The 8,979-nt window shown below is 40.3% G+C and overlaps 1 long non-coding RNA gene across 1 annotated transcript; it reads right to left on the bottom strand.

The window, feature by feature from the left end:
- Positions 1–1,857: 1,857 nt before the first annotated feature.
- Positions 1,858–8,498, bottom strand: LOC143414531 (uncharacterized). The gene is made up of 2 exons (XR_013095157.1): positions 7,600–8,498; positions 1,858–4,258 (listed from the first exon to the last, which is right to left on the bottom strand). It is a non-coding gene; the product is annotated as an uncharacterized LOC143414531 (long non-coding RNA).
- Between the last annotated feature and the right edge of the window lie 481 nt (positions 8,499–8,979).

Raw genomic sequence — 8,979 nt, 5'->3', positions numbered from 1 at the left:
AGCAGCCTCGTAATAGTGAGAAGTCCTGTTGAAATCAGTTTCCTCCTGTTTTTCAAAATAGAAGTTTAGGTAAGCAAATTGTTTTTTGGTTTACTTTGTTTGATAGGGGACCTTTAGAGATTTTTTCTTGGTTATTTTGGCATTGCTTACGCTCTGAGTCAAGAAAAAATGCTTGCATAGCATTAAGAAATTGCTCAGTTTTGGCTCTTTCTTGGATGGTGTTGGAGCCGGGGGGTCACATTTGTTACATTCAATTTACTTCTAGGCCAAGAACGTAACACTTTGATTTCCTACTTCAAATTCACGACTCTGCCTGATACTCTCTTCACTTCTATAACACTATTCATATATGCTTCCTTCAAGATTATCTCTACAGGGTGGGCCATTTATATGGATACACCGTAATAAAATGGGAATGGTTGGTGATATTAAAGTCCTGTTTGTGGCACATTAGTATATGTGAGGGGGCAAACTCCTCAAGATGGGTGGTGACCATGGTGGCCATTTAGAAGTCGGCCATCTTGGATACAACTTTTGTTTTTTCAATAGTTTTTCCTCTTCTTGCCACAAACAGGACATTAATATCACCAACCATTCCCATTTTATTATGATGTATCCATATAAATGGCCCACCCTGTACTTGGTTTTACTTCCTATCTTTGTATTGGTAAAGCAGCTTAAATCCAACTCCAATGCCGGGCCTTACTTCCCTTTTATCTGGTCTACTGCACACACATTATATCTAACTTTAACTTTCTTCCTTTACCATAGTCCCTACATTTAAAGGCCCTATTCTCACCTCCACGCTGCTTGGATTCCTTTTTTTTTTCTCTGCCTTCTAACACACCTTCCCCCTTTTTTCTTCATCTTTGCCCAACAGTAGCATAGTTTCCACCAGCACCCTGGAGTGTCATTTGTTTCAGCATTTTATTTTGACACATTGTATGGGCCTAAAATCACCCGAAAAACTAAAATCTGATATGGGAGTAGTGTAAAACCAAACAAATTTAATTTTGTTTTAGAATTTTAAGTGCAAATTCATAAGTTGACAAATTAAAAAATTAGAATGTAAAATTTAGCTAACAAAAAAAAATGTACAAATTTAAAATTATGTGCAAATAAAGTTATGTACAACAAATTACATTAAAATACAGAAAAAACACTGTATTTCTTGTAACTATTTACAAAAATGACCATTGCAGCTGTAATTTACAGTATTTAAGGGTAAATCTACTTACCAAACATGACAGAACATATAAGACCTAAAAATAAGACACATAGAACATCATAAAAACATAAAACCTAGTACAAAATAACCACATTATGTTTTCAATATAAATGGAAGTGTAACAAAAGGAAAAAATCCTGGCTATACAAATCAAAGAGGCAGCGAGGTAAGAGTGGGGCAATATTGTTGGTGTCCATGTGGCTGATCAATAAAGACCTCACTGACTCTGTCACTTTTGCTTCTTGTTTATGTTATTTTCATACATGTAATATAATACATGCACTGCATTATACATTTAATAGATTGTTTATTCAAAGGTCTCTGCCTGAAAAGTCTTATACATCTATTCAACCTCGGCACTGGCTGTCCTGATTATTCTATTAAACCATCAAATAAGACAACTCAATGGATCCCTTATAAAGACAAAGACAAATGAGATAGCAGTTAATAAATGCAGTGAGTCTGAAGGAAATTGCCTTCCCGGGTTTCCTCCGTGGCGTGAGCGATAAGCAGAGTTCTGTCCTTTCCTTCTAAGATTCCTAATTATTTAAAGTAACACTCAGGTATGCCATTCAGCGTGTTAGTACGAGCTCGGGAGCAGCTTGGGAGAACAAGAAAACAGAGACTGCTTTAGGTTGCCTTCCCAATCGACTCAAAGGTTTATTTGATACACAGCAGTTTATATAGATGAAAAAAGGTTCGTGTGTCAGCTTTCCCAGTTCAAACCGGTACAGACCAAATAAGGAAACGTCTTCCTGCCTTCTGAGCAAAGAAGTATCCTGTGTAGTTTATCAGTTCAGCTACAATTTATGATCATCCCAGCAAAATACACTCCTAGACATAGAATACAGAGTTCTTTCATCAGTGAATTCTGAAACAAACCACCTAGCCTTTAACGAGCCTTTTCCAGGAGATAAAGAAAAGGGAGGATGGGAGTAAAGAAGTGGTCTCATCTCTGTGGTGTTTTCGACCTTGAGGTACCAGCTTGTGAGTCTCACATTAATTCTTGGGTCACAGAGAAAGAGAAAAACAACTAGTAGATCGGCCTTATTGAGTAACAGTTTTCCTGTATAAAACAATATCCTGTAAATGCTCACCGTGGTATCAAAATATCATAACAGTTCTCCCCTTTTATCATGTAATGATAACATAGTATAAAGACAGAATGTAATAACATAATATAAAGATAAATCATAAATGTGAAACAAATCATAAATGTAACTGGTCCTTCGAGCAAGCTTAATATCAAAAATTCCGAGAGCGTATACATGGTATCACACAACAGACAATAATCATCAAAAACATGCTGCAACGGTTACAAAGGCTACAATTAGTTTCTTCCATCTTCCAAACGTGTCCTGTAGCCACTTATGTAGCCACTGACCGTGACCTGTATTGGCAATTAGTTCTATCTGCAATGCTTCAAGTTTATTCATAGCTTGTGTGAATGAACCGTTAGGGGCGGTATTATTGGGAATGAAAGTACAGCATACATCAACGGTTACTAGACCACAGGTACCGGTCCAATTAACAGGTAAAGCTAATCTAAGAGTATTATTGCACAACCAATAAGCATGTGGGATTGGTCTAGTTAGGCGCGTGACCATGTGTGATTTAACTAACTCCCCCCAGTCAGTATCATTTAAGACACCCTCTGGGGGAACAATGATCGAGTCTCTGCTCGAACTTGAACTGTGTGTGTGTTCCTCCAGATATGATACAACTTCAGCCACAGAGACAGCTAGCCATGTCTCATTACAGCGTGCACCTGGGGAGTCAGAGAAGAATGTATAGTTATCCTTTGTATAATCTATGTGTGTGTCTGGGCCAGTTAACTTTAGTCTGCGCAGACATATCATACTAGTATTAAAATGGAGAGGGATCTGTCCTAAGGGCAGTGAGGGCTTTAACCTATTCTTAGGGCGTTTCATTGGGGCGCAGGTCCCTTCGGTGTCATTAGATAACTTCAATAATTCGCCTAATGGAGTCTCAGGGTTAGTTGGTGTGTGTGTGTGTCTAAGTAAGCAGTCGAGAGGGCTCAGAGTCAACTGTAAAGCGTCTTTAAGGAGAGCATTATCTCCGCCGATTTTCTCTAGTCCCTCAGTGAGGGGGAAACCGGATATGGGGTATCCTACTATTACCTGTTCTGGATTAGCCTTTGAACAGACATAACAGTTACTGTTTCCTAAATCACGAGCGGCTGTTCTGGCATTTTCATACCAGGCGTTAGCTCCTGTTCTAGAGGGCGCATAAGATGGTTTATTAGTGGCGTCTATGTTGCTATTTACTGATTTTAGGGAGCGTGAGGAGTGCATTAAGTAGGTGTCTTGCAAAATGGAGCATGAGGTATAGTCAGCAAAATATGACCTGCAGAAATGTGAACATGGTTGCAGTTTACAATACAAAATAGCAAAGAGAAATCCTAAGGTTAATGCGATAGATATGATAAATAACCTAAATATATAAGAAAGTATATAAGAAAAACAGTTCTTCAGTTGTCTCCTGGCCTGGTCCCAGGTTCGAGAGACATTGAATAAGCGTCGTATGATGACAATGGGCATTTCATTTTCTCCATTATCAGGATGAAATGAGTCTGGCTTTATCAGGTTAGACATCATGTGGTACTTTTGGCTTTCTGTTCCTGCTGGATGTTTGAGTACCTTGTTGTTGTTCTTTCAGACGTTGTGTGTTAATCAGTGATTGCGTGTGTGTATGTAACTTTTGGATCCGGGCGCTGGCTCGCCTGAGATGTCATCTACCCGTGTGTGTTTATTTGCTCTAGTTCCGGGCGCTGGCTCGCCGGAGATGTCGTCTGCTTGATCCGACGCCTGAGATGGTCCGATTGGGCTGGTCTTAACCCTGCTGGCATGAATCCACTGAGGTTGTCCGTCTGTGAGGATGCTGGTTCTTCGTCACTGCCAGTAAAGCCTGGGGGCTGGAACACGCGGCCTCCCAGAGTGTCCTTGGTTTTAGTGGCTTCTCCAACATGCGTCTCCTTGTCTCCACTGGTGGAACTGTGGAGGGGAAAAGCTGAGAGAGACAAACTTTCTGATAGTTATTATTCAGTTTTTCTACCAGGTTGTGAACATCAGTGGACAATGCAATATACATCACCTTCTACTAGCGGTGCCCCTCTGGAAGCTGACCATGGTGTTGGAAATAGTCTTATTTCAAATGGAAATAATTTGGTTACTGCAGATTGAGTCATTCTAATCTCACACAGGACTTGAGTAAGTAATTTGACCCAGGTCATTAAAGTTTTAGCACATTTTTTAATTACTTCTCATGTGAATGAAGGTCCTCTATCACTGTTAATTTGGTGAGGTATTCCGAATCTGGGTATTATTTCATTGCTCAACTTTTGACAGACTACTTCTGCAGTTTCTTTTGAGGTTGGATAAGCTTCTACTCATTTACTAAATTGATCCACTATTACCAGTAAGTACTTGATACTTCCTTGCGCTGGCATTTGTGTAAAATCAATTTGTAATGTATGAAATGGAAAATCTGGTTGTGGTAAATGCTGATGTTTCGCTTTTGATTTTCCTACATTAGTTCGCGCACATGTTAGACAGGTTGCTAATATGCTTTTTACTGCATGTGATGTTTTCTCAATTACAAATCTTGATTTTATTGCCCCTATTACCCCTCTTTGTCCGACATGACTCACACAGTGAAAATGTCGGGCAAGGACTGGCATCAGGGAATATGGGAGGGCAATCAAACCCTTAAGATTTTGTATAAGCCATCTCTGTCATCTAAGGTACAGTCATTATTCTATGCAGAGGCTTGCTCTTGTATGAATTTTAAATCAACATTTGTTTCTAAATAGTCTGGGAGTGTAACAAGTGGCAGCTGTAGGGGCACAGATAATACTTCCTGTGGAGGTGGGAGCTGTGATGCAGCTGCAGCCTTGGCTGTCACGTCTGCTAAGGCATTACCTGTTGCTTCGTCTGTGTCAGCTGTACTGTGTCCTTTCGTTTTTACAACTGCAACGGCCGATGGTAGCTGTATAGCCTGAAAAAGTCTTTGAACAAAATCACAATTTAGCAATTTATTTTCCATCAGCAGATCTAAATCCTCTCTGTCTCCACAATGTGCCAAAGTCATGCACAACGCCAAATGCATAGCGGCTGTGTGCGTAAATTGTCACATGCTTATCCAAATGTAGCTCACAGGCGCGTATTAAAGCCATGAGCTCTGCTTTTTGTGCTGAGTGAAATGGTAATGAGTGAGCCTCTAGTATGATGTCAGGCACTGTTACCACTGAATAGCCACAAAGAAATGAGTTGTCACTCGGCCTTGAACAGGACCCGTCCACATAAACCGTGGCTGAGTCTGAGATAAGTGTTTGCTCTAAATCTGGACGTGGTGCTGTGGATTCCTGTATACGTGTCATGCAGTCATGAACATCAAGCCTGTCTGAGCCATCCTGTCGGTCACAAGAACACAGCATAGGATCAATAAATGTGCTGGCGAATCAGGTGTGCTGCTCGCTTTTATAGTGAGATTTGCATATGTTGTTTAGTTATGTTTGCTACAATGGTCGTGACCTGGTGATTGGTGTGTAGAATAGTGTCATGTGAGAGTGTGAGCTTCCCGCAGTCCCTTATCATGATAGAGCAAGCTGCTACTGCCCTCAGGCAGGCCGGCATTCCTGAACAATTCAGGCAGCACCTTTGAGTGGCGGAGGTCAGCACTCCCTGTAATGCATTGAAAGAGGCAGTCATTTTTGTGGACCACAGTATTCGAGGAGGCTTGTCTTTTTTTTTTTACAACAGTCACGCAGAATGTGGTCATGAAAAGAACAGTCTGGTATCCACTGTCTGCAATAGTTCACCATGCTCAGGAAGGACAACATTTCCTTCTGTGTAGTGGGACGAGGGACGGAGGTCACAGCTTTGACCCTGTCTGCAGTCATGGAACGTTTTCCGTGAGACAGTGTGAATCCCAAATATTGAACAGAAGTCTGACAGTACTGCATTTTCTTTGCATATGCTTTGTGGCCAGTCTTTTGGAGGTGCTGGAGAAGCATGTGTGTAGCAGTTTGACATAGTTTTTCACTTTCAGCACAGAGGAGGAGGTCATCCACATGTGGATCAGGGTGCAGCCCTGGAGGAGTGAAGCACCATTGAGAAAGCAGCAGAGCTGTCTATCATGCCTTGGGGCAAACGAGTCCAAGTGTACTGCTTATTTCTATGTGTGAATGCAAATAACGGCTGTGTGTCTTCATGAGAAAAAGGAGCGGAGCATAAATCCACCACGGTAAAATGTGTATGCAATGCATGTCAATATGCTGTGAACATCTGAAACGAGAGGTGGCAGAGGAATGTTGACTGCATTAATTTGCCTTAAGTCTTGTATGAAACGCCATACGCCAGGTTTGTTAGGCTTTGGCACAGGATTGACAGGAGTGTGGGCTTTATTACTCCTGTAGTCAATAAATCTCCTATCATGACATCTAGGGCTGCGGCTTTTTCCGTGGAAATGGGATGCTGCTTGACATATACTGCTTGTTGTGTTTTAATAGGTGTACGTGATAAAGTGTACAGTCAATAAATCCTATCTCATTCTCACTTTTTGACCACAATGTCATATTCTGGTATTCAGCTGGCAACATAAGTGCAGAAATAGTACAGTGGATAGGGTAGGTTAGATCTATGTGACGACATGGTGTAGTTATGTCATAAACTATGTCTGAGTTATGTGACAAAATCACTGTTTGACCTTCACTTGTGTGAGCAGTTATCATGTTGTTGAACAGTGTGAGAGAAACAAAAGTGTGGCTCCCAGTCATGGGATTACCTGTTAGTGGCGTCTGTACACGTTTTTTTTTTTTTTTTTGGCACAGTGTGTGACATAGAGTACCGGACAAAAAGGATGTTGAGTTCATTCTCTGCTGAGGGTCCAGCTGACACAGAGGATGTTCCTTCTCCATCATGTCGGTACATAGGGCAGAGAAAACATAAGCTGTTATCAGTGTCAGCAAACATTTCACCCTTTATGTTAAATTAAATACACAAATTCATTTTTGCTTTGGGTGTCTGCGGCTGCTGGAAAACTGAGCTGAATTTGCACCTCTAGCTTGTCCAACAGTGCATAAAGCGTTTTATGAATACTAGGATAGATTCATCAGGCTTCTGTTTACACATAGTTACTGCATTTAAGTCACTTTTGTCTCTGGACATTGTTAGCAGGAATTTCTTTAGATTCTTAAAGAAATCGGCGACTTTGTCATTATTTACCCTCCTTTTGTCCATAGCGGTAACATTTGATGCATCACGTCGCGGCATTCTATCATATATTTTCTACAGGACTTTTTAAGCAGACTACTTTTCTTATCACAAATGATATTCAACATTTCTACTGACCTGTTTTCTGGCGATAATCGTTCGGGATAAGGCTCCGAAAAGAAATTAGAATGCATTGAACTTCTTAAGTTGTAAACAAAGTCAGTCACATAAGCACTCCCGCATGTTCTGGATACGTGATCATGGACGTCTTCACCGATTCGCGGACGTAGGTTACACGTAACCGGAAATGGGAGTTGTACTGAGCCGTTATTTGAGACTTTATTTTGTATTTTATTAATTTTTGGTTTTACAGGTACTTTAGATTTTTTATCGGACCTGTCTGTGGTCTTTGAATTATTCTGACCCATGTTCAGTGATTTCCAGAGGGGTTTACACGCTAGGAGGATTTAGGTTAGTATTTTCGCTGCGGCACAGCTGAGGTCACTTTAAATTTATTGCTAGCAATTTTTGTTTGTGTGAGCAACTCTCACTTAGCGAGCAACTCCTCGCAAAACAACAGGCAACTCCCTGTGTCTTTCTGCTTTTAATTTACTGCTTTTAACCCTTGAGACCCGTGTTTTTTTTTTGTTTTTGTTTTTTTTTTGTTTTTTTAAAAGAAAAATTAAACAATTAATTATTATTATTATTTTTTTTTTTACGTATAAATGTGTTGTGTCTTTCCACTTGATTATAACTGATTTATTTATAACATTTTATATAAAAGAAAAACGAGAAGCACATTAATTCATAGTAATTTAACATAAAATTGTTTGATAGTGTTAATTTGGAAAGCCACAACTCTAGCGGGTCCACCAACACCACACAAGGGTTAATTTACTTTATTCGGGGACTGAGGAAGTCAGTCAGTGTATCTCTCTGGATCACTAAGTGAAACTTCGTCAGCATATCCCGTTTTTTTTATGGATCGATCACTGAGAGAGGTATAATAGGTCTTTATATAAATATGAAAGACGCATATTTACCTTCTGTCAGCAATCCCACTTCTGACACCAAGATTGAAGGAAATTGCCTTCCCGGGTTTCCTCCGTGGCGTGAGCGATAAGCAGAGTTCTGTCCTTTCCTTCTAAGATTCCTAATTATTTAAAGTAACACTCAGGTATGCCATTCAGCGTGTTAGTACGAGCTCGGGAGCAGCTTGGGAGAACAAGAAAACAGAGACTGCTTTAGGTTGCCTTCCCAATCGACTCAAAGGTTTATTTGATACACAGCAGTTTATATAGATGAAAAAAGGTTCGTGTGTCAGCTTTCCCAGTTCAAACCGGTACAGACCAAATAAGGAAACGTCTTCCTGCCTTCTGAGCAAAGAAGTATCCTGTGTAGTTTATCAGTTCAGCTACAATTTATGATCATCCCAGCAAAATACACTCCTAGACATAGAATACAGAGTTCTTTCATCAGTGAATTCTGAAACAAACCACCTAGCCTTTAACGAGCCTT

This window comes from Maylandia zebra, linkage group LG22 (assembly GCF_041146795.1).
Source record: "Maylandia zebra isolate NMK-2024a linkage group LG22, Mzebra_GT3a, whole genome shotgun sequence".
NCBI classification, from domain to species: Eukaryota; Metazoa; Chordata; class Actinopteri; order Cichliformes; family Cichlidae; genus Maylandia; species Maylandia zebra.
Note: the sequence above shows the minus strand (reverse complement) of the source record. Positions and strands in the feature narration are given on the sequence as shown.